General features: G+C 47.8%; 1 protein-coding gene across 7 annotated transcripts in view; it reads left to right on the forward strand.

Annotated features, from left to right (window-relative positions):
* Positions 1-26,971, forward strand: part of LOC142884582 (RNA-binding protein Musashi homolog 2) — a 263,144-nt gene that overhangs the window by 100,293 nt on the left and 135,880 nt on the right. The gene's annotated exons all lie outside the window — the stretch shown is intronic.

Consider the following 26,971-nt stretch of genomic DNA (forward strand, 5'->3'; position numbering starts at 1 on the left):
GCTGCTAGAAGTCTAAAGGTCCACCGAGAGCCTTTGCCGGAGCCTTTAAGTGAAGCCAGGCATAAAGCATTATTCACTCTTATTTACACATAATGGCCCCTGTGCACGGTGCGTACATTCAAGACAAGCCCAGCGAAGGTTGGTGTCGGAGAGCAATTTTTAATGGCGTCGAGTGAGGGGGGAAAAAAAAGGAAAAAAGAAGGAGAAGCGGCGCCCCTGCAACAGGTTTTCACTGCGCTAATCCTCGGCTAATCTGCGTTTTGTTTAGTTTTTTCCCTTCTCCGTGGGGTCAAGAGCCAACCGGTGCCTAAATAATTCATCCAAGCATCCTATTAATGATTAAGTAAACATTAAAGTGACTGCATCTTCCCACAAGGATCCAATATGAGAGCCGATGATGATGTGTTGACTGTGGGATATAGCGGCTCGTGTGTGAGCCTCATTTATTTATTAGCCTGGGACGAAGTGGTTCTTGAGCGGCTACTTTGCTGGTAATTAAAAGCAACATGCTCGCCCAATTCCTGCTGCTCTAACGCTGGCAAATTGAATAAATGCAATGGATTTCCTCGTCGCGGCTCCGGGCTTTGCGCTCCCGGAGCACCGCGAGCACAGACTGACATATTTGAATTGAGGTCCGCAGAAGGCGGCAGCAGCCTGTGAGTGACAGACCTCGTGGCCCTTGATGTCGCGGCCAAATGAGAAACAAAATGATGGTGTCAAATTTCAGCTCCTCCGTGATGGGCTTTAAAACAGAATCGTGAAGGAAGGAGGAGGAGGAGGGGGAGGAGGAGGAGGAGGAGGAGGGAAAAAAACCTCGACTCTTGCACCCAAACGACCCTTTTCAGTCTCGTCAGATCTCGACCGAGGCCTTGTCATTGTTCCACGTGCACTGGGAAGCGCCGGGCGTGACCCGTGACTCAGCACCACCTGGAGGAAGCAGCTCAGCGCGGCGCGGCGATAAACATGCAGAGAACGGCGGGCCGAGCTGACACGCGGCGCCCTAATGGATCTCAAGACGTCGACTAATGGCGTTTCCGCACTTCTCTGGACGGACTCGTTTCTGAGACTCGTAAACAGTCTGGAGCCTTTTCCACAGCGTTGGCAGCCTTTGCCACCTCTAATATTGGATTTGTTGGCAAAATGAATCGATAAACATAGCTGAAGGGAACGGTTTAAAAAGAGAGGGAGAGATGGAGAGACAGTCAAGAGAGAGAGACAGAGACAGAGACAGAGACAGAGAGATCAACTTGCAGTTTAGACAAAACAGGGGCGGGACACAAAAAAAGCCGGGTCACGCGGCCGTCCCCACATTATTTCCCAGTACGGCAGCAAGCAGATTCAATTATCATATTTCAATATGCTGCCTTTTGTGCGAGAAATAAGCCTTTAAGAAAAAAAAAAAAAAAAAAGACCCCCATTTACATTCGAGGGAACATGAGGCGATATGCACATATGAGCGCACCGGTCTTTGATTGACAGCTTGGACGCTGGGCCTTTTGTTCGCCTCGGCGTCACAATGGCCATTCAGCGCCAGCGCTGAGAAACGACTTAAAGGAGCCCTGCTGCCTGCACTCCTGCAGCCACCTGCCACAGCGTGGCCAGAGCGCCTCCTACGCCGCACTGCCTCCTTGAAATCATCAGGCGAATGTTCCGACACGTTTTGGCCGCCGTGACTCACAGGACGCTCGCCCCCGTGCAGCCGGACTCCTCCTTTCCTCAGGTTTAACCTCCATTTAAAACCTAATGCCGCTCTGCCGTCCTGCAGGATATTTTCTAGTTGTGCTCGTTAGGCCCCAGGTGTTTAAAAAAAAAAAAAAAAAAAAAAATTTCGACATTGGATGTGACAGACTCGTTACTCCTGGTGCGGCGGCGGAAGCGGGCCAAACAAAACGGGGCAACGTAGCGTAATTGCAAGAGGGGCGCGGGGTCGGGGGGGGGTTTAGGGGTGGGGTGGCGGGGGGGTTATGTCAGCCGTAAACTGAACACAGCAACTGTTTCAGTTTGGTCTCCAACGCATTTTTTTTACAAGCTTGTATGTCTATTTGTTTTCCAAGTGGTTGTCTGTTTGAACGCTTTAAGACGGTTGGAGGGTTCAGCGGCTTTGGCTTTCTGTAGTTAGCAACATGTTGTAGCGCTGTGAGTTCGGTGGTAGCTTTAGCATGCGGTCCAGATCACGTTGCCATTAGCAGGCAGGAGAGACGTCAGCGTCGTTATTTGACTAATTCTCTCCTTTAACATTTGAACAATCGAGATGAGCCGCGTGATTAAACCACCGTAGCCCCACCAGTGGCGGCGTGAACCTTAAAATTAGCTGCCCGCTCAGCACCAATCTGGTGTGTAAACGTTCCATAGGTTCTGTAATACAGGAGCTGCGGCGAGCTTCAAAGATTTCCCTTCACCCGCAGAAAGTGAAGCTATTTGTTCAATGCGCCGCTAATAGCTGTGTTATGATGTGACAACCTCCTTTTTTTCTTTTGGATTCTTTACCAGCCTGCTTTTCTTTTAGCTTTGACAGAAGCAGTGAGGCAACAGAAGATGACAGATGATAAAAACAGTGACCACACGCCTAGCTGCGGCTGGAGAGACACGTTACAACACGGTGGCTTATCCTCACTGATAGAAGAGCAACAACTTAAAGAAACCGAGCGAGAGAGACTTTCTCCGTGTGGACTACATTGTTGCCTTTCACTTCCAACTGTCTTTGGCAAGAATTGACTTCAAGGCTGCCGTGCCAGGAGGAAGCCTTGCCCTGTAGCTAGCAGGATAAACTAACAGCTAGAAATCTGGCCTGAACTGAATGTGACAGACAGACGGCTCGTCGTCCATTTTTGCTTGTCCTCACAAAACTCTCCAGCAGATCTGTTGACTGCTTGTTTTTTTTAAGCTTCGACATTTACATCAACACCAGCGTTTTGCTATATTGCACCACTGACATTTTTCTAAACACTGTTGGGAATAGGGGACCAGGGAAAGATTGTGGATATGTAATGTGATATGTAACACCTTGCACAGTGTTTATTTCTTGCCTTTGTGATGATTGAAGCTAACTTGAGTCTCCCTCTGGTTTTAACAAAAGCCCATTTCTTACCCGAGGCGGCTGTGCTACATGAGTAAAACGTGGGCCGCTCTTACGAATCCACCTTTGCGTGGAAAGTGTGCGAGGGGTTCTGTTTGACAGCAAAAGATGACGGTCGAGGTCGAAGGGACGACATTAGCATTAACACCAGCAAAATATTAGCCCATCAACTCGGCCTGGGCAGATATATTTTGCATCTGATTAGCAGGCAAACACGTCGACAGATGGAAAAGCTTCAAAATAAGGTTGGTGGACTGCAGACGTTATTGACATAATTCTGCTGTTATCCTCCGGAGGGAAACAGCAGCTTATGTTGTCGCAAAAAAAAAAGGCATTTTCATAGGGATAAAAGCCCCTCCCCCTTTTGGAGGTGAGAAGCGGGGCTTCCTTATCTCGCGGTCGTGTTGCAGCCGTAGCCGGTTTGACACGTGCGTGTCAGCTTGGCAGTTAGCTTTAATTCTGTTTTCCCCACGACCTCCGAGCGTGCGCGCGCCTCCCTCCGAACTCGCTGGCACCTCCTTCAGGAGAAGAATAGCGCAGCGAGCGAGGCCGACACGCACACGATGCCCGTGAGTGACAACAGATCCCTATCGCAGCCGCCATGCCATGAATAATCTTTGGCTTATTTTCTGAAGTGGTATCTCGGGGTTCTGGTCGAATTGTCTAAAAGCTAAATAAATCTGCCTGATTGAACTAATGGCACAGAGCCAGGATCTGGCACCAAGTCTCGTCTACCGTCCTAATCTTTTTGTCACGGACGCATTGACCAGCCTCGTATGCCTGTATGCGCGCGGGTGAGCACATGCACGCACACGCACGCACGCACACACACGCACGCACACACACACACACACACACACACACACACACACTCACTCCAAAGCTCCCTCCCCAAGTCACTTCCTGATCAGGAAACTTTGAACCCGACATGTGGCCCATAAGTCCTGTCCACAGGTAATTAGGTTTGATGGTTAGTTGAGCAGAAGCATGGATTTTATCCTGCTCTCTGTCTCGCCTCCTGGAGGGCTGCCTCAACTTGTTTTTGATAAGACCACTGCTGGCCCAGCATCAGCCTCTTCCAGCTGAACACACATTGTAAAAGCCACCAAGGCGCAGTAATCCTTTTCAAAGACCAGTTACTCCTCTGATATGAAATCATGTCGACTGTGCGCCGGGACGCGGCTTAATGTACATTTCAGTTTTTCACCGTCCGCCAAAAAAACATGTTCGTCACCGGCATCCTATGAGCTAAATCACAGCCTATTTCTCCCTCTAGTGGTTTAGGCGAAGTCAGCTGTTTATGATAGACGGGTATATGATAATGCTCCCTCCCTCTGACGTCCGGACCAACTGGTGTGAGTGTCAGTTCAGCAGGAATTGTTTTTTTCAGAGTTAATTGAATCAGCTTGACCGCATTAGTGTCTCTTCACAGTATTGTGAGCCTGCATCTGCATTTGCTTCTCCTAAAAAAAAATAATATCATGTACTGTATGTATATATATATATATATATATATATATATATATATATATATATATATATATATATATATATACATACACATATAGTTAGAGGGTCGTCTTGTGCCTTTACACCTCCTTTCTAATATTTGTGTACTTTGGAAGCATAGCTTAAAAAGTGTTGGCAGGCAAGCTGCGTGAGACAGTTAGCACTATGCTGGGTTAGCCCCCACTGCTGCTGCTGGATGCAGTGGTTGTGAGAGAAATGGCAGAAACAGCTTTAAAATTCGATTTGATTTGAATTCGATTTGAATGTAATAGGAGGTGAGCACAAAGTAGGACAGGCAGTATCGCACTCAAGTGACGGCTTTATTGCATTGAATCGTCTGCCAGAAAGTCTCCCAGCTGCCAAGTTGCAGTGTGAACATGAGGATAGTTGTGTATTAAAAAAGAGGGGAAAAAAGTTCTCCTCAGTCAGATGGAATAAGACCAGGAGGAAATGTTTGTGAGTCCCCCCTACACCACGCCCGTCTTGCTGAAAGGGAGATCATCTTTGCGTTATCGCCTGTCGAACATGTTTAAAGTTGTGACAGAATCGTAGACGCTCCGTCCAAGAGAAGAGAAGCGGAAAACAGAACTAAAACAATACTGTTCTGCACTCGCTCCTTGAGTGGCGCACGTCTTGTGTTGTACTTGAGTTTGAAAGCATCGGAGAGCGACTCATTTAAACTCCCAGCAGGGTCAAGGTAATTGATAAATAGTCATTATTCATGAGAAAATAAATTTACCAAGGGCTGCCTCGCTGTTGGTAAACATTGCACTAAGTTGCTCCCATTAAAAGCATTTTGTTTAATTAGCGCTACAATTGTGTTATTTATTTATTTTAAGTTGCATCTGAATGGAATAAAGCCAAATTCTAAATTGCATATTAAAGATTTTATTGAGTGCAGCCCCTTTTTGATTCCAACCTGTCAAGTCCAATTAATTATGGCTTAAGTGGCCCTTTTTGCTTTGTACAGTGTTTGAATATTTTAACGAGAGATCCAGAAGCTTATGTCCTTTCAGTTCTGTTGCTATCAGAAGATTGCTTTCTTTTCCCCTCACCCTGTTACCTACAATTAAAATGAGCAATTGCAGTTGAAAGTTCAGGGTCGGACTGTTTCATTTGCCTGTTTTGTTGTATATATATTTAAATGAATCTTTTAGGTCGCTGATCTTTCATTTACATTTCCTGTATTTCCAACAAGAAATGCTTGATACTGAAGTGTAGACGTGCGCGCAAAAGAAACACTTTTTGACATTTGGCACACATGTGCGTTTGTGCATTTCAGTTGTGCTGCTTTGCTCAAGTGGCAATTGTCATTTTGACCATCAGCTTATTTATTCAACACTATGACTCATTAATGTGGAAATGATATGTAGATGCCAGAGAGCTCTTTAGACCACTGCACATCTGCTCAGTGTCACAGAAATAAAGAAACTGGAAGCAATGGTCGGATTTATTTAAAACTAAAAAAAAAAAGAAGAAAAAAAAGGGTTTTAGCCTTTTGAATAGATGAAACTATTTTTACAAATATGTGGAATCAAGTTGCTTCAGTCCTATTTCAATGCTGCCATAGTCGCCCCACAAGGTTGCATTTAAGCAAATAGTCAATTCAAATAAAGTTCAGACATGGCAGAGCGCCCCCCTCCGTTAAATCAGGGTTTGCACAGAAACCGACCATCTAGAATCGAGATGGAGACAGAATGCAAGACCGTGGAGACATCCTCATTACAGCAGAGTGTTATTCCCCCACTAGCATAGCTATAGCCGTAATAAACATACACCGACCTGTTTACTTCATTTGATTGAGGTTTTTCAGGATCTCTGCTACAATTTCCTGCCGTTTATGCGGCTTTGACGCGGCACATTTTAGCATTTTAACACTTGTTTTGTTTTTTGTTTTTTTTTGCGCAGCACATATTAGATTTGAGTATCAGCATCAGCAGCTGATGCTGGGGGGGAAGACTGAAAATCTGGGTGTCTGGTGATGAGTGTTCGCTATGCTGTTTAATGCTAGAGAAAAACGCTACGATGCGGTTTAGCGACTTGCGCCGTTAAAGTGGTATACATCTCCTTTGAGTGTGGCAGCCAGTTAACATGATATCATGTCTGCGGCTTATTACCGTCTTTACGACTGTAACCTTTTGCTTTTATGTTTCTGCAATCATATTTTCTCCTCGGTAATAAGTGCCCCAAAAGAAGAATAACGGGTAAACACATGATGGCAGTTAATGTGTTTTGGAGAGTGAATGGTATTTACGCAGCATGAGCTCCATCCTGCTGCGCAACAGATTCAAATTAGCAACTGTGGCGCATAGATCAGAATTATGTCTTGCGTATTGGTTTAATATTGTGGCTTTTGCAAAGTGAAAAAGATGTTTCTTTTTTTTCCCTTTTTTTTCTTTTTTAAAAAAAGAGGGATTATTTATTTATTTATTTATTTATTTATGTTGCGCAGATTTTTCCACAAATGATGTTCCCCTTTTATTTAGGAATCATTTTACTAAATTGCCACATTGCCATCTGGTTTGAGGATAAAACACACGCTAAAGCGTTGCAATCTTCATTTACATAATGGAGGTGCGCTTGTCAATATGAATGGACTCTCAAGTCTTATGAGCCTCTCGCGGACAAGGATCAAATGAAGTGTTTTTCCCTTTTTTTTTAAGAGAAAAACCTCCCACATGAACCAATGTTGTGTCACCTCACCCATTTCAATATTCATTAAGCACGCCGATTGTAAATGTGAGCTCCTTGATATAAAACGGTCGCCCCTGCCGTTCACACTGGAGCCTCTGCTCTTGTGTTTGTTTCTTCCCTCTATCTCTACCTGCAGCCTCATTCCAACTGCATGTGGCCGGCTGCCCTCCCAATGGCAGCTGGCACATGTGGCCAAAGTGTAAATCAGATTCAGACTTTCCATTCAAGTGGGCGCCTCGTGGGATTTGTACCCGGCCTCCGCTCTGACCTTGTGGGCCTTTTTTCATCCACTCAGAGAGGAGGAGCAGAACGAGGGACGGCGCCGTAGTCGGTGGCGAAATGAAGAGCTCAGTGTCCCTCACCTTTGATTAAAGTATTACCTCGCCGCATTTGGACGCAATTTGCACACAAGGTCGTGCCCGTTTTTTTCCCCGTCGTACTCGGGCCGTGATATTCAGATCGGCCAGGATTTCGGGATTCCCGGGCGAGAAAAAGCAGAATGATTAATAAACAATCTCATCTGCGAACGGTGCCCTCGGAGCGGCGCTCGCCGCGAGCCGCTAAATGCGTGTTTTTTTCCGTCCCTGTCCCCGCTCACAGCTGATGCTCCAAAGAGGGTTTGGCAGCACTCAAGCTGTTTAGCCCCCCCCCTGCTCCTCTCCCCCGCCATCCCAGCCGCTCTATCTCTTCCCTCCATCACACCTGATTGCATTTGACAAATGCCCCTATTGGCTCCATATCATCAGGTGTGGTGGAGGCAGCCTAAGACTATATTACTCTGCCCATATACCGTGGCTCCGCCCCCTCCCTCTCCCCCCCCCCCCCCCCCTTCGCCGACACCATTTTGCATGGATGACACACTTGCTCCTGCGGTTCCGGCGGGGAAGGCAGGGGAGGGTGGTGGGGGTTGGGGGGTCGGGCGGGGGAGACAAGCCTCGGAGCTGATTCACAAATCGCATGTTCGGCCTGCAAAGGGAAGAGAGGGTTCATCCTGCACGGTCGCCCGGTGCCGCTGCTGATCTGGAAGTTGGGAAGAAAAAGCAGGTGACTCCTGATGATGCTCCCATTTTATGTAACTATTTTTATTAGCAAATAATACAAGCCTCTAGCTTTTCTGGGGGCTCACCAGGACTGAGAAAATTCCTATTTTACCCGGGATTTGTGGCATCATTTGCCACTCCAAAAAAAAAATCATAATAATGTGTGTGTGTTTCTTTTGCAGTAAAAACAAAGGGATTGCACACACATTGCTGCAGGTAAACAAAGGAGGAGGAGGTCCTGTCTGGTAACTCCAAATAATATGAAAAAACTGAGCATCACACAGCATCGTAGGTCCAAATTCACTTACGACATCATGACACCACGATGCATTGGATCCACAGGTGAGCCTGTGAGGTCGTCGCGTGCTATACCACTTGCTTATTATTTTTTCCCTCTTTAAATGCACACTTTGAAAGTGACTTTGGGAGGGTGGGTGGAGTTGAGGGGGGTGCACGCGGTGGTAAAAAACAAAAGAGCAAGCGCGGTGGCTCCTACCAGGGAGCGATGCTGATGGGCTGTCACGGTCATCAGCGGGGCTGCAGGTAGGGGTGGCACCGTAGTCACCATGTGGTGGCAAGGTTAGGGCGCGTCAGCTGCCTCTGACTCTCATACAAAGGAGAGGCCGGCTAGCAACGCTGCACTAGTGAAACAGGAGGGGGGATTTATTGGGGAAAAAAATGACTTAAAAAAAAAAAAAAACATCTTCCCTCTCTCTCAATGCTCTCAATTTCTTCGGGTGGGCATCTTTAAGAGAAACAGCAGCAAACTGAGGAAGGCAGGTGGCAAAAAAACATTCAATTAAATGTGGTGGGGAGGGAAGGAACGGAGTCGGACGCTGGCTGCCAAAAAAGACGGACAGCGTGGCCGGGGATCTGCGAGGTTCCTCGTGCGCATCGCATCGCGTGTCCTTGTGAGTCAGCCGCCCGCTGCACCTGCTGGGTGGTAATTGGTGGAGCTTCCCAGGAAAAGGTGGCCGCGGTTCTGCTCGGCCTGTGGGCCGCCCTCAGCTGTCTGCGCCGGCTCTAATTGGCACAAAGCATCACCAACCCCCCAGGGTGCATTTATGTAAAGTACAGACTATGGCTGCTCTCTTCTCACGTTTGGGGGTCCTGGCGTGCGCGTGTGCGTGCGTGCGTGCGTGCGTGCGTGTGTGTGCGTGCGTTCGTCCGGCCACCGCACACAGGTGGTCTTGGCCACGGTGACACTGGTACTGGGCCACGCTAGCGATGGTGAGGTGCGAAGGCCAAGACCACCGTGACTGGGCAATGAATTGCACAGCTGTAATATTCAGCTGACTGCCACGTTTCACCCAGTGGGCTGGGGTTCGAGTTGCAAAGCCTACTGGAGGGTCGTCGTTGGCAGATCTAGAGGGTTACGATCAACGCCAGTGTAGAGACGCTGGATTCCAGTGAGCATCAACAGTGAGCGCAAACTGGTTTCTTCCTCTGCAGATTGAACCAAAGCATATGGCCACCGACTGTATGGGACAATGTACTGCGATGGAGTTGCTCGGAAATGTAAATGTTGAACTTCGAACATCAGCCCATCAGCGACCCATGATCATCCCGATGACTTTGGGTCATCATTGAATATATACACATTTACCGTTGTGGTTGTTTTTGCCAGTGATGGACTCAAAGACTGTCCTCACCAAGGTTACACAAACCACTCCGCGGGGGAGGGGAGGCCCAAACACGCTTACATGGTCGTGTCATTTTTGACTGTCATGGTTAATTAGTTATAAATAGCTAATATGGCCAATGATAAAGAAACCCGTTGACATTTTCATCCCTATTAGACCAATCAGCTTAGGGAGTGTGGTTAGTTATCTGCTCTTTTCCAGCCCACCCATTGGTATAAGTGCGTATGTGTGTGTGTGTGTGTGTGTGTGTGTGTGTGTGTGCAGGGTGTTTTAGGGGAGGAGGGGGGCACTGGCACCATATGGTAGGTCCTTGACTGTGACAGACTGACACATTAGTCATTGATGGCTCACAGCCTCTCAGATGATAGGCAGCGCTTAAATTGCTGACCTAAAAACACGCATGCGCCGCACACACACACACACACACACACACACACACACACACACACACTTAGATAATCCCACAAGACCCTGAATAACTGAAAACAGACACTTTTAACAGAAGTCAGCAAGCTCATTTTAAATATAGCATATTTAGTAAACAGCTAGTGAAGTGTAGGATGTTAATGCTCACGGCAGGACGGGTAGCTGTCTCAGGATTATAGGGCGCTGGTTGGGTCTCAGGATATTTGCTCGCTCAATTGCACTTCGTGGCAGCCACATGGTTCCTGCCTCTGATGCTTAAAGTAATCAGTGCAAGGCTCTGATTGGCTCAGGAGGGGGGTAGTTTGTATTTATTGGACACAGCGTTTTTCTGGCCTTTGACACAAGCGCAGACAATTTCACTCGTTGCTAGTGTCTAGTTTGTAGTGTATTGGACAAATGATTGTAGCTTCATCACACCTTCAAACACATGATTTTAACTTCCCGTGAGGAATTCCCTTTACAAATCAAATTTTGCGTCTCTGCCGCCTGCCAACACCAAAGAGACGGCAAGCTAAAATAGCTGAAACATTTCAACAGGATGCTATAAACAGAGGGCTATTTTGTGGAGCGTTTTGTTGAAATTTAATTGCGCAAGGCTGCTTTTTTTTCCCCTTCATGTCCCCTGGCCTTGTTTGAAACATGTCATCAGCTGTCCTGGCCAGGACGTTGCCACTTGAACCTCTGAAGTGATGGCACCTTCTGCCGGGATGAGGTCACGGTAAGAGGGGGTTAAATGTCCCCTGAAGGAGGGAGCGGCCAGCTAGACACTCTGTGATTTGGGTTTTACGCTGCTGGAGCCGCTCAGCTTCTCTTTCTCTTTCTCTACCAAATGACCTTGACCGATTCTGTCTCAGTTTTTAACTTACAAGTCAATCTCGGGAAAACTGCCTGGCCACCATGTGTCAGACGTGCCACTAGTCATTAGTCTCGGTCTCATTGCTGATCTTGAGAAATGAAAAAAAGGAAAAGAAGAAAAGGTGGGGAGTGGGGCATTAGAGGTCGAGCCATCACACCATCAGCACACAGAACACATCCTCTGTTTTGGTTTAATCCAATTAGACATCCACTGAAGCTTCAGTTGTTTTCAGGCAAGCCTGATTAACTTTGTTGTGAATAGCCGCGCCAGCTCCTGTTATTCTTTCCTGTCTTGTGTTCGCTGAAGAACTCTGGGCCCCTCCCCCCTGCACTTTATCATGCTTTATGGTGAATCTTCGCCCAGATTAAAGCTAAAAAATGACAAGCCCGTTCATTTACAAAATCAAGAGTGTCACCCGGAACCGCCGTGCTAAAACGTTTCGAATTTGCAGAAGAACAAAAGTAGCCTTGTTGTTTTACATGATACAAAAGATACAAACAAACCAGTGTGTGAACAACAAGATTTCTCATGCATTCCTGGTGGCACCAAGCAAAGCAGCAACATATAGTCTTGGTCAGCCGCATCTTTATTTTTAGAGATGGATTCATTTTCCCCTCAGGTAAAATGGATTTTGTTTGCAGGGCTTGCATTGAAAAGTTTCTTTCAAAAAAAAATCAACAGCATGATTTATTTAGAAAAAAGTGTATGTTTTTTTCTTCATTCTGCTGTGAAAAATTTGCAGACCCTGGGGTAAACAGACTTCACGCGTCTACTTTGTAAAAAAGCGGTGCACCTCAAAGCCGCCATACCGTAACGCTGCAGTATAAGTATATATACGTCTCTGAGGGTTTCGCTATAAACTGTAATAGAAGAAGTAATATAAAATGTGGCCTTATCAAACAAACAGACCTGCTGGTGGACAACACTCTTTCGCTTTGCTCCTGAGTGCACTTGGTGAGAAGTTCCATGGCAACGCCACAGGACTGGGGGCTCATGGCGCTCTGTGGTCAGTTTGACTGGTATGATGGTGTTCATGTGACTGCAGGCCGCTTGGTTGCACGGCTTGTAAATTGCCGATTTTACCCACAGAGACACAGGCGCTCTAGGATTATCACTGTTAATGCTGAACTCTTGATGCTAAACCAGGGGTGGGCAAACTGGCGACCGAGGGCCACATGTGGCCTGTTAAACTTTTCAATCTGGCCTGCCGAACTCAAAGCAACTATATTAATATTAAGTAAATAAGAAAACAGCTGTATTTCATAATTTTTTTCAGTGTTTTAAGAGTAATTTTAATAAAGAGCTAAATGCTGTGGGGCTTCAATGACAGTTCTTTTCTTGGAACACTTTTGTTCATTTTCAATTGACATTAAAGCACATGTTTTCTGAATATCCCATGACGTCATTCTTTTCACCTATGATCTGGCTCACCAAAACTCTCCATCCATCTGCTCCTGGTCCGGCCCACTAGATCAAATTATACAACCCAGTGTGGCACACCAGTCAAAAAGTCTACACTCTGGTCAAAATCCAGTTTTCAAGCCTCATAGGTTGGCTTAACCAGCAGTGTTTTTCCATGGCCTCCGCCGCTCATCGTCACTTGTGTTAGTCCGACACTCTCCGTCCCACAGGGGCCAACTTGCGCAACGGCCCTCTCCCAGCGCACGCCTTTTTGTGCCTGAATAGAGAAGATTATACGTTGGTTGCGGATTGGAAACATTTCAGCCGTTTTTCGCCCGTCGTGAATGGAGGTGAGGCCACCGGCGCTGCTGCTCATTGTTTGTTGGCGGGGTGCCAATTAAACCTGCGACGGCCCGGAGAGGCACGTGTCGCGCGCTGAATGAGGCTCGCCGCTGCTTTGCCTCTTCAACGCGAACTGGCGCCGTTTCCTTTTCTCCCCCGATTGTGATAATTTTACCAATTCAGCCATTGAGACATTGAATCATTATTCTCACGCGCAACTGTCCTTCATAAAATAATTGAAGAGACACTAAAAGGCAATACTGTAATTATAATTTTCGGGCTGCCCTGCGAGTTCTTGGTGAAAGCGCCTCGTCCCTCCTGTATGACGGGGCCCCGCGGTTCCGGTCGGCCATTGTTTTTAAAGACACCATTTGGAGTTCATTACCGGGAGTCGGTATGCAGATTTGGAAAGGGGCTTTGATTAAAGCTCTAACAAGCACTTGATGGGTGGGGATATCACATTTCCTTTTGTTTTAATGCACTCGGTTAGGCTCGCTCACAGTTAATAAGTCACAATCAATCTACCTGCTGTACGCGCCGAGGCTTTGCAAGAGCTTAACAGCACCCGGGAGAGATGGAATAATTTCACTTGTGAAAGAGACTGACGGAGTGAGCGGCGTGCATTGATGTTTGCGTCTGTGCGGAGGATTGCAGCGCCTCCCTTTGTATATTTATGCGTTCGTGTACGAGGGAAAAGCAGACTGCTTAAGGAACTCTGTCAGGCGGCGGCGGCATCTTTATTTGAGAGAGTGGATGCGCTCGCCATAAGCGAGTGTGTCGTATTAGATGACCACGGAGGCGGCGCTCCCTAAAATACCTGACTAATGCTTTCTCGCATCTGAGGAGCCGCCGACCAGCCTATGAATGTATCAGATTTCCACCTTGCTGGTCTGGCCGGCCGTCGCTGATGGGCTCCGGATGCACAAGATGCACTCAAAGGTCGCGTGACACACTGGGATCTTTAGGAGAACGCCGACGACTCCCTGTGAACCTCGACGCAGCTTTAAGCGAAAGGTCGTCTTCGTGCGACCGGCGCCTTAAACTGCTTTTTGCCGAGGCATTAAGCCAAGGGGGAAAAAACCCACTGCACCGCTGGAGTTGAGACGGTCGGGACGCTCCGTCGCCGTGGTCCCTCCGCCGTGACATATTAAGCTGGCATTTTAGCTGCTTTAAGCTTGATCGGGTATTTCATTAAATTCAGATTTGTTCCCTTTGAATTATTACAATAACATATCCCTTTTAATGGAAATATAGTTGGGGCGCTCCCACTCTTATAGGTTAGCCGTGTCGGAGCGGAAACCGTGGCCGTTAGCAAAGCAGCAGTGTTTTATTTGTCACTTTGTTTTTGCCATCCGGAATTATTCGCATGTGAGCCATTGGGAGGCTTTAATAAATTGGGCCCGACTCTGAAGTCGACACATTGGTTGCACCCTGAAGTGCTGGCTGAAGTTCAACCGCTCAGCCGTTTGCGCCACTCACAGCGACTCTCCACCGACAGTGTGGGTGTCTGGAGCCTCGACTCAGTTGTAGCTTTCAGTGATCCAGCCAAGGCTACCGGAGCGTGGACATTGACGTCCGGGATGCACTGACGCGCTGAACACGCTGGCTCACGCCGCCTTCAAACATCTCGAGGACACTTTCAAATTTCTCATTCCGCTCAGTGAGATGGTGTTCTAGAGCTGAGCTTGTGTTTGTGAAGGGAAGGATTTAGGGGTTTATGGGTAGGATGGTTTTGACACGCTGGCGCAGTGGTTAGCGCTGCCGCCTCACAGCAAGAAGGTTGTGGGTTCCATTCCGGGCCTGGGACCTTTCTGTGTGGAGTTTGCATGTTCTCCCTGTGTCTGCGTGGGTTCTCTCCGGGTTCTCCGGCTTCCTCCCACACTCCAAAAACATGCATGTGAGGTCAATTGAGCATTCTAAATTGTCAGTAGGTGTGCATGTGAGTTTGAATGGTTGTCTGTTTCTATGTGGCCCTGCAATGAACTGGCGACTTGTACAGGGTGTCCCCCTGCCTTCGCCCTAAGACAGCTGGGATAAGCTCCAGCAGACCCCCGTGACCCTGAATAGGAATAAGCGGGTATAGAAGATGAATGACTGAATGAATGAATGGTTTTGACCGCACAAAACGACTAAAAGCAAGTTCATAACAAGTCTGTCTGTTAGGGTCTCACAAAATTGTACCTGTTGTATCTGTAACTGTGGCCGTCCACCTTCAAACCCAGGATGTGTCATTTGTCTCCGGTCAACTGGGCGGCCTGCCTATCATGAAGTATAGTGCTTCAAAAAGCAAGCAAAAAAAAGCATTGAGAACATCAACTTGGAATTGGCTTTTCCAAGAAATTCCCCCTCAAATTATGGCTGCGCAACCTTTCCTACACAAATCTGTTTGCCGGCAATGTTAAAGCCAGTTGATGTTGTTTTGTTCGAAACCCCCCTCTTGACTTCAAAAGCCAGCGTGTTTCTACTGTCAGAAGTTCCAGTCTGATCCTTCACTCAAAACACAAAGCAGCCAAATGCAACACTGAGCAGGCTTTTCTCAACTCCCCCCCCCCCCCCCCCCTCCCACACACACACACACACACCCTCCCTCCCCAGCAGCAGCCCTATCTGAAAGAGATTAGAGGAACATGTATTTCCTTTTTTTGAGCTCTCATTTCAAACCCTGCCTTTGTGATTACTTAAACGTGGTGGAGCGGTTGGTTACAGAGAGGAAAAAAACAAATTTAAACCAGGACCATCCTTGTCCTTTTTTTAGAAGTTTAAGAAGTCGAGACCTCAAATTAGATTTGCCACAACTAAAACGCTTAGTATCAGGATCGCCGGCATGGTTTTCTGACACCATCATCATCCTTCGGCTTCTTTTTTTCCCCCTTCTTCTTCTTGTGGTGGTCTCCATCGGCATGCTAGCAGTTCACACTTTCCGCTGTTGCTTCGAGAGTGAAAACTGGAAGAAAGGAAAGGAGCGAAGGCTGGTTCAGCGGTGCCTTTATAGTGGAGGAGTGTTTTCTTCTTTTTAAGATGGAATTAAAGGGCAGAAAAAGAGCAAAAGGGAAAGGTGATGTCACAACACTCGTGTGTGTGTTCTTTTTTTGGAAGCTTCAGTGACAACTGCAGCTGAGCTGAGAGGACATTGATTGTTGAAATACGTCCGCAGCCCGATGTTCCTTTGAGGCTGCCGACAGCAGCCTCATACATTAGAGAAATGGATGTCCCTGTCCTGCTTCCAGCTTCTCCTCCCTTATTCCCGCCAAATGTTTGGCCAGTGCTCATCAGCGTGCATCGACGTGCACGAAACTGATGACGAGATGATGGAACAATGGGTCCTCGCTGTTGGTAAACCCAACTTGATGCGTGAAGGTGAAAAAAAAAATGAAAGAAAATGAAAATCCAACGGCAACCAAGGAGCGCTATCTCCTCGCAGCACAAAGCGGCTTTTTGCAGGCTTGGTTCTCAGTTGCGACAGGTTGAATGTGGCCTAATAAAAGGGAGACGGAGCGGAAATTTTTACCCAGTTGCTGCTGATAAGAGGGTATTGTTTCAGCGGCTCACGTGGTTTTTGTGAGAAAAATGTGAGAAATTAGATTGGCAAAAAGAAGCAGGATGCTTTTTTCCCCCTTCTCCCATTCTCTGGCTTTTTTTGGTGGTGGGGCGTTTGAGGCCGATTCTTGATGCCGGTTCAAAACAGACACGGCACAAAGCGACTCCTGAAGATTGGTAATTAGAAATAGTTTACGAGGGGAGAGACGTAGTGTGTGGACTGGGAGTGGAGTCATGATACCCTGGCGCGGTTTTGGCGTGGCGCCACTGCAAAGAGCTTTTCTTTCATTCTTTCCCTCTCCATTATTAGTAGTTCAAAGGCAACAAATATAAGGAATTGCAATTTCTTTGAGTGCCTAATTAAAAATCTTAAGCTTGTGTGTTCTTTGTGTGTAGCCGCGTGGCTTCATGTCCAGCCAAGCGCTGCTCCTTGTGTGTGAAGAGTTTGGCTGCAGTTTATCTGAAGCCATTCATCTGCAACGCACAGTACACAATCTGGTCCCCCTGGTTTCTTTCTGTCTTTCTTTCTTTCTTTCTTTCTTTCTTTCTGTGAAGCAACTGACTCTTTAGCATTACACACATTTCCATTGTATATGTGTAACTGCACCTGGGTCTGAGCTCAGCTTACTAGCATCCAGGTGGGATACGGTGAAGAATAAGTGAACATTTTTTTTTTTTTTACATTATATAGAAAACAGACTGTTGTGTGAATTAAATGTCACTGGACATCATGGTGCCCCATTCTGCAGTCAAATATTTAACTTATAAAAGATTGGGAAAGCATTTATCTTTTTTTTATATAGGAAAGCTCAAACAATTGAATAATATTAGACAATTTACCGCATTAACTTTCACTACTTTGCTGTCACTGTCTCAACTTTTCTCTCACTGGTTGTTTCTGGATTATTTCTCAGCTGATTGGTGCTCTGAAAACGCTTCAATTTAGTGGCGGGAAGCCGTCACCTGGCCTGTGGTCATAAAATCCACACATGCATTGTGGGTAATGTGGTTTATGGTCAATAAACGTTGTTTCAAGTTCTGCTGGGCTGCATAAAGTGACATGGCGGATGAGTTTGACATGCGTGCGATGTAACAGATATGACTCATCAGTAAAAGTGAGTGGCAAATGAAATGAGACCAACTTGACAGTGAATAAATACTGAATTTGTCAAATTGGTATCAACAGTTGCCTGTGGTTTTATTCATCAGTTTGATATTTTTAGACGTCCTTGTCAGCCCAACAGTTGGGAGCAGTGATGGAATTTATTGGAGATTCAAACCTCCCCTTGAAGATATTTAGTCGTCTTTTTTCAAAGAATTCTCTCGACTCCCCCAACGTCCCGTCGGATTGCGGCTGCGATCACATTGGGCCGTGCAGAAACGGCTGAATTGGAATCTTATCTCCTCTCCATCTTTCCCATTACGGGCAGATTGAAAGCCCTGCAGCGGTCCTCCGGCTCAGTCCCCAGTCAAGGCAGCTTTTTAGGCCACGATTTGACAGCTTCTAAAAATGTCACATTTCGCCGTTAAGATGCGCTGCCAAGCGCTTGAGCCGTACACGTTGTGGCATCGACACCAGTCGTGAAGCGGCGCTGACCTTCCTCTCACTCGTGGGCTTCACCCCTGGCACCACCTGTCTCCTGGTGTCAGTATGACATTAGCAGCTTGAAGAGCCTGATGTATGGAAGTGGGCTCGGAGGCACTTGTCACGACTCCGCTCCCTGTTCTCTGTAGACGGACGTGCTAGCCAAGCCAAGCGCTGCTAGAAGGTTAGTGAACACGCCGTGTATGCTAACGGCCTGTTGTGGCTTTGTTCAGAGTAAGACGCAGAGTTACTGATTATTAGAATCATTTCAGTGTCTGCCCTGATTCTGAAACTGGCTGCTCAGATTTGATAATTTGACTCATTTATAGCAAACCCTCCCAGCCTTTCCTTGACGGGGTTGCAACAGTGAGTCATATACAATTGACATTACAATTACATTACCTTCGTGCATTGGATGCTCTTTCTGACAAACCTTCGCGTTTATCCAGCATGGGGAACGGTACTGGTAGGACGCTTGTTTAGCGCCCCCTCGAGGCTGCATTATCAGGGTGACCTAGTGAGTGATTGGACCCACAAGCTGCCAGTGTCATTTAGGGCACGCTACCATCTCATTTAGGTCAAAATAATGGAATGAAAAAAAGAATCTCAAGGCATAATATCATCGGCACACAAGAAAAACTGTTACATTTTTGGGTATTTGCTGTCAGTATTTAACTTCTTAGAGGGAATTTGCACACAAAATCGAACAAATACAAACACAGAGTTCTAACGATGCTCAGCCCTGGTGCTAAAAGAGATTCAGGCTGACGCGTATCGACAACCCCCAAAAAAAGAGGCTCCGGAGAAGGTCGGCTATTTTTATACGTCTGCTGGCTGCTGTCGCCGAGCTGCGGGCAGACGCCCGTCCCTCCGCTCCCTCTGCTCGCTCCCGCCGCCATCCTCCTCAGCTGTGCACAGCGACCGATGCTGCGTCTCAGACACACTCAAGGGGGCAGCATTTTCTCGAACTGAAAGTGTGTGTGTGTGTGTGTGTGTGTGTGTGTGTGTGTGTGTGTGTGTGTGTGTGTGTGTGTGTGTGTCATTGTGGTGGGGGTTGCGAGGCCCCCCTACCGCCCGCCGGCTGCCATCTGGGCAAATGGCAGGTCTTTATGCCGGCATTGTAGCCAGCGAAGAAAGAGGGCACGGGGGCGTCGCAGGAAGCTCCGGGGACGGACAGGGAGGGGGCATCCGCAGACACAGGTCATTCTTCCTGGGCCGAGAGAGAGGAAGGGGGGGTAGAAAAAAAAAGAGCCACTCAGGAACACCTGTGCTCCCGCTCCCCTCTGCCCTACTTCAGACGCTCTGTCAGAAAAGCACGAGCTCAGCAAAAACTGCAGGCGGCAAACAAAAGACTTTGTGCGGGGCTCGTGCGGGCGAATAACAATCGCCGCTCGCTCCTCTATTCATATATTCATGTGCGCACTCATATTCGGTCCTTTGCCGCGAGGCCGATAAACAGCGGTTGGTCCAGCAGGTAGGATGAGATGCCCTGCCATGTTGCGCAAGCAGGGCTGCAGGTCGCGATGCTCGATAGCGCCCACTTTCTTTCCGATCCCATACTGAGTAAACTTCAGGTTGGTATCGGAAATATTGATCCAAGACTGATTTTGTGTGTGTGTGTGTGTGTGTGTGTGGGAGACAAAGAAAGGATGGGCCTACTCTGCTGGGTCTCCCCGACAAACACTTGCTGTTTTAGGATACAAGGTAACTCAAATTGAAATCATTGGTAGATTGTTTGATCAAATTAATAAATACATAAATGCCTGAATAATTGCACAGTTTTGTTGGTACCTACATCAACCATCAACCATCACCACCGACAATTAATAAACCAAATTAAACCTATTATCATTAATAATGGATACATTTTAGAAATATAATGTTTCTTTTTATCCATCTTACCTAGTTTATATTTGTCAAATTTCACCATGGCTGTGCACAGCATGCCGCAGTAAATTAAAGTTCCCATCAACCACCCTTCATTGGGACAAGATCTCGGTAGTTTCAAAACTGTCCAATTTGTTCCTATTAATGTGATTCATGACCACAAGTGACTGAAGTATGAAAAGTATTGATATTTATGATTAGAGAATTGATTTTAGATCATAAAGATCAGGCATAGGAAGCATCACTATTTTTATATGGGTCTGCACATCACTAGCTCACTGCGGGATGGTCGGACTGGTGTCTAAAGAACAACCGGAGGTACTATGTCTCAGCCTGGGTGGCCGCAGAGAGCTCGAGTTGCCCAGGGCTCGTAACCACAGTCTACGCCCTCCCCCCCTCCGAAAAAAAAAAAAAAAAAAAAAGAAACGAAAAAAAAAACGCTAATAGACTCTCACGCATTATTCTTCTCGGCGCTCCTCCCCGGAGAGGCTCGGCGGCGATCCTCTGTTAAAGCATTACGTGAACATGTTCAGCCGTGCCGCTAAAAAATCTCTCCCCCACGGCTATGGTCTCAGCGCAGCCAATCCTTTCATCCCCCGTATCTCTCAATCCAGGTAGGGCTTGGCTGAAGACCGCCACTCTGGATTGGAAGTGGGGAGGGGGGGCGGTGATGGGGTGGGGGGCACAGGCCTTCGGCTGCGCAATCGATTTTCGTGTAAGGTCCAGGCCGTACAGTACGAGTGACCGTGTCAAGTGAAAAAATGTAAATGGGCCGAGGCCCGAAACGATCGGGCGGCTCGGATCAGCGAGTATGTGAGCAGCAGATAGCATTTAGCCCTGGTTTTAACCAAGGCGCTCGGGCATTTTCTTCTTCTCCTGCAGCCCCTGAGCACTCGGCCTGCAACTCAAGCCGCTGCTATCAGCTGCTGGGGCCTCTGAAACAGACCCTCTTCGCTATAGATCATCTCCCCTCCTCACGCTCCTCCCGCAACCCCACCCCACAACCCTCCACCCCTCCTCCACACAGACCAGAGGTGATGGAGAAGTTGTAAATCAGGATTGTATAGTTTCACACCCGGTAATGATTACGGTGCCCCTGGGCTGCATCCCCCAGCCCTCCGAGCTGAGTTAAATACGGCGCATGCCTGTAAGTGAATGAGGAATAAATTGGTGGAATTAGCTGATGTCACCCACGGTGGTAGTGCGCGTCGACGGAACAGCTGATTTAGAAAGCGCTTTGCGGCTCCTCAACGTTGCACCTCTGCAGTGTGTGCGGTTGCTGTGCCGCTCACGTGTAAGAATCCTTCAGTTGACATTTTGCAGGCGCCATGATCATCCCTGAAAATCTCTGAGGAAAGATTGTTTGAAAAAATTGCTTCAGTGTAGATAATAAAAAAAAAATCATCATTTTGAGGTTGAATTGCAACTTAATTTGGTTCCCACTAATGCAGCTGCCCACGCTTAAAATGTTCCGAGCCAGGAAAAGCTTTCCGAAAGTAATTTTACAAACCAGTTGACTTGAGCATCTGCTCGTGGACGCAGCCTTTGTGTTTATTCCGGTGCAACGGAACAAGTTTTTCTTTGAGGATGGAAGTTTTCAAAGAGGGCATGCTGCAGCCCGCTCAGTGCGACAGGATGAGGCTCTCAGCTCAAGTGGTCGGTATGGCGGAAGTGTGTTTGCAAAAGAACCAAACGTCTGAGCTGTGATTGGTTTGTAATAATATGAGATAATGACGGTGGTTAATTAATTCTGATGTGGTGAAAATGATGATGTCCACTGCGGTCGTCTCTGCTGGCCGCGCTGCCAGTTGAACGCCACACTTCCATTTGTAATAGTATCACGCTGGGAGGTAATAAATAATAATACTATGCTTGTAAATGTCCAGTGGTGATTTGGTCCAGTGTGTGGCAGCACTGGGGCTTCTACTGCTTTGCCTTTTTTGCATCTCTGATACATGTACTTTAATTTTTATTCCGTAAATCAAGCTTTTTACTTTAACAACCTTACAGCAGCCTTTAAGACACTAAGACCATGTCTGATTATGTCTGGACAGTAACTGATGCATTTTTCTTGCTTCACTAAAATAAAAAAAAACCCTGAACCAAAACAGAAAAACCGTGACCTAAACACTTAAAATTGACTGCAGAAAGGTTGCCGTTTTCCATTATATTCACACACTTTATTGCTGGCTGTGGCCCCGGAGATAAGATGACAGGGGTGGGGAGGCAAGGGTGTGTGTGTGTGTGTGTGTGTGTGTGTGTGTGTGTGTGTGTGTGGAGGGGGGGGGTCTTCTGTCCCTCCTATTTAAAACACGCCTTCAGAAGCAAATCAACTCCCCCGGCGGCTGTTTGGATTGGCGCAACTGTATTGACAATCTGTTAAAGTGCAGAGAAATGGCTTATTTTTCCCCCCCTTTTGTTGAATTTGACAGTGATAAAAGTGGATTGGGGCAATAATGGCTGCCATGGATCAACACCTAGAAACATTTCACTCGGCTGATGTGGACATGAATGGGATCCAAAGTCATGTCTCCCTCTGGCCGACTGCCAGGACCTTCACAGCAGCTTTAATAAATGGTTTGTACCGGCAGACGGTCCTTGGCCCGCCTGCGCGGGCTCGTGCCCGCACCCCGCTCTGCGTGCGTGCGTGCGTGCGTGCGTGCGTGCGTGTGTGTTTACATGCACAGGAATATATAACGCGGACTAAGTGGGCAAAACCCCTTGCGGACAGCAAAGAAAGACCAACAACGCACAGCAGAGCGAAGAGAGCAGGAAGTTGAAGGTCCGCCGTCTATTTATCCGCAGCGGCGGGGTGCACATGAATAATTCAACGTGACATTCATTCATAATTAAGTTTTTTTAATGGATAAATAAATAGACAAAGCGTAGTAGGGAAGCAAATTTTTTTCCCCACATGATGCGTGCGGATGCATCTTCAAGCTGCGCTCAATGACGTGACCGGTGAGGGGTAGGAGTCCAGAGAAGGAGCTCAGTGGTCAGGGGCAGAGCTAAGTAGTGGCCAGGGGTGGGGGTGGGGGTGGGGTGTGTGTGTGTGGGGAGGGTATTGTACAAAATTGCCACACTACGGCATGTCATGTCTACCTGACCTGATGATTGACCTGGATTCTGTTTTGGCTGAAACAAGATGCTCAAAAGAATACATTTCATGTAACCCCGACCATGACTTTAGGACACAGGGCCAAGCTGATACAGGTTGCTATTGATATTTAACATTGGTGAAGATTTGCTCTTCAGGCCGACTGTTATAAGGTCACGCTGAGAACATTGAACAGATACGCACAATAAACACAGTAGCACTTGGAGTAATAATAAAAACAGCCCTACACACATTTCAGGTACCTCTGCTATGTGAGTCATGATCTCAACCCCCCCTCCCCCACCCCAAAGGACACATGTCTGGCTCCGCCACCGTCAGTGGGTGGACTACCACCATGGTGCTCAGAGGTCAGCGGGCAGCTACCTTCCACTAGAGCGGCTCGCAGGCCTCCAGCAGGCTGCGGTGAACTTCTGTCGGGGTGCTGCTGTGGGAATGGGGGGGGCAGGAAAGTCGGTATTCCCCATCGCCGCCACCATCGTTCCCCCCCTCTTCAACCTCCACCTCCTCCTCGCCGAGCATCATCAGGCATTATGGCAGATTTTCAATGAATACATTATAAAAATACGGACACGCTTTGCGGGAGGAGCGAAAAGCGGGCGGATGGTGGGAGGGTGTGTATGTGTGGTGGGGGGTGCTGTGCTCCATCTTTTGAGGCGCATCTTTTTATCATCTCGTGCTAGGCGGCGTGCGTTATTCCCCATCTTCATCACTGTCACCTTGAATCACGCAGCAGATGTCTGAAGGTGTCGCCGCTCGCCGCTTCGCCTCATTGTTTACCATTTACGGCCGCCGCCGTAAAAACAATTCTTGGGACGCGCTTGTTTATCGGCGGTGGCGGCGGCAACAAGCAAGCGAGCGAGCGAGCTAACTTCGCTGCCATCATCATCATCATCATGGTCGTCATCGTGGTCGGCGGCGGTGGCGGCGGCGGCGGCGGTGGCGGCGGCGGTGGCGGTGGCGGCGGCGTCGTGAGGCACGCCGGCACTGGCAGGGTCGGCGAGCAGCCTCAGCATGCTATGAATTGATTCGCTGTTAAAAGGGTTTGAATATAATTAAAGCTACTGTTTGCTACTCGGCAATCTAAGTGGATCTTGCCATCACACTGCGAGTTGCATCTCAAATTTGTCTCCCTGAAACACTATTAACACTATTTAACTTGGGGGCATTCATTTAATTTGCTGTAATTGCTTTAGAGCCCCCCCCCCCCCCCCCCCCTCTCTCTCTCTCTCTCTCTCACGCCATGCTCAGCCAGTTATCCGTAGGTTTGTGGTGGTGTTGGGGGGGTGGAGGAGGTAATGGGGGCAGGTAATGTTGCAGCGCAGGTTTTTTTTTCCTTTTTCTTTTTTTGCGGGCTTCTGCGACTTCATCTGAGGCGGCAGTTGCCTCGAAACGATTCAGTCGGAGTGAATTAAAAAATTATGGCACTGCAGTAAATTAATGCACGGTAATGTCGGGGCCGTTTTAATTTATCGGGATTTCATTTTGCCGCCCTTTTGCGTTAATTTTGCCGTTCGACTGCCAGAGTGCGTCCCTTGTCTGCTGTCAACAGACCATGGAGCCTTCGCATCAGCTCCCAGGTGATAAGGATGCCACATAGTAGTTTATTTTCTTCATCGGCTTTCAGATATTGCAGAGTAATCTTCGATGTACGAGAAGGCCTGTTTGCATTCATAAATATTTAGGAAAAAAAATATATTGTCCATGACACTTACGTGGTCCATTCAAAGCTATAAGCCGATGTCCAGGTCAGATGAGCCTGTTGGAGAAGCTAATATTCTATTCTACAGTAACACTGAACATCAGTGCATTAGGTCATTGTTTCTCTACGTTCTCTGTATTCTATCACAGTCTTCACCTTTTACTCCTACTGGAAACATGTGGCTCATTGCGTGCATCTGTGTATCAGCATTGGCAATGCGGCATCTCACCCGACACGTTGCTGGGGAGGCTGATCAGTGTTTGAGGGGATAAATGAGGAGTTTGGCGGTTTTTGCAGCGGTAGCTGGCTTCTCAAGCGGTCACCTCCTGGAGAATGTTCTCCTTCAATAAATGATCACCTCTCGCAGAACTTCAGTGAAATAACAGCCAATTACCTTGACGGTTCGTATTTTAATGATAGATTTGGTTTTCATTGGATGATTCTATGATGCTATTCGAACATCGTTGGCACTTCCATCTAAACCTGCATCTGAATGCATTGTGGAGACGCTGCACGTCTGTTTATGACTTGAAACAACAGTTTTGTTTCCGCAGCACAGCTACGTCCGTGGCCGTGATGTGTCTATCCGCCATGAAATAATCACATGAAATGACGGCGGAGCAGCAGTTTGGCTTCAATCAGGGAGAAAGAAAACCATAACATTAACATGTCGGGGAGGGATGGCAGGCTGTTGGGGGGCGATGGGGGGCCGTGGGGGGTGGGGTGGGTGGGCAGGTGTTGGGACTCCTTAGAGAGCTGGAGGTCACATTACCATACAAAAGCCACTCTGCTGGGTAACCTTTCCAGGCGCTGCTCCCCAGCCAGGGGGCCTGCAGACACACACTGGCACTGCCACAAATGCCTCACTACCAACCCACACACACACACACACACACACTTAGGCATGCATAAACACGCTCGTGCATGTCCGCGTGCACGCATCTCTCATATTCAGCCCCCCAAAGACCCCCTGCGTTCTACCCTGACAGAAACATTGCTTGTATAGTGACATGAAATATTTGCACCCGGGGAACATAAATCACAGGGGACAACTCCACAGCAAAACAAATACTATGATATGGTCCATTGGCGTCATAATGCTCACTTAAGGGGAAGGCATTCTCGTGGAATTTAGAAACCAAAGCCCAACATTTTATCTTCGCCAGCAGTCAGTTTGCGCAACTGCCCCCCCCACACACCACCCCTCCACCCCCACCTCGCCGAATCTCCAGAAAAGTGAGCCTGTTGTCATATAAGCTCCACTTTATTGTCAAGTCGGGCGTGTCGTTGTTGGGCGTTGAAAACGATGCGCTGGAGCTGTGCGGGTGGCACAGGTGGGATTTCGGGGGCCGGGGAACAAGCGACAGGCGTCGACCTTGGCAGAGGGGGTCGGAGGAGGGGGGGCGGGCATGCTGAGGCCATGCTGCTGGGCAGGAAGAGCAACCGGTGGCGAGGAAGAGGAGGAGAGCGGAGGGAGGCACCCGGCGAGGAGCCGCAGGGTAAATGTCGATCAAAGGAGCCAGGGAGGGGGGTGAGGGGGAGAGGAAGGAAGGGGGAGGGGCTGGGCAGGAGCGCCGGTGGTCCTTTTGATGGACAGCGAGCGGCATCAGCAGGGATTTAGGAGGCTGTTGGAAATGATGCAGGTTTTAATGCTGCTGCTTCTTTTTTTTCTTTTTTTTTCCTATTTGGAGGTGGGAGCCACACACGCCGGGCATCTTTTCCACTGAGGCTGATTTTGAGTGACAGGTCAAAGAGATGGAAAAAAATAATAGTAATATAAATATACTTAAAAACAAAAAAAAAAAAAAGTGGTCTCTGCACATACGTGCGAGAGCGTGCGCTCGTTCGCTAGCCCCCACAGGTAACACGTGCACACCGTGTAATTACGCTCATTACACGGCAGGCTGTGGGTCTGCGTGACACGCCTCAAGACGGCGGGGGTGGGGGGGGAGAAATATTAGAAAAAGAAATAAAGAATGAAAGTGTGGATTGTTGACAGCAGAGCGGCAGCCGAGCTGTGACAGTCAACTACATTGTTTACGCTGCAATTACCAAGGCTGAATTCAATCAGTCAGGCCAATACACTGCTTTTTTTTCTGTTTTTTTTTTTTTTTATTGCAATTATGCAAAAGACCTTACAGCGCACTGTGTGGTAGGA

This window comes from Nelusetta ayraudi, unplaced genomic scaffold (genome assembly GCF_046127955.1).
Source record: "Nelusetta ayraudi isolate G7.1 ecotype Tasmania unplaced genomic scaffold, CSIRO-AGI_Nayr_v1 ptg000011l, whole genome shotgun sequence".
NCBI classification, from domain to species: Eukaryota; Metazoa; Chordata; class Actinopteri; order Tetraodontiformes; family Monacanthidae; genus Nelusetta; species Nelusetta ayraudi.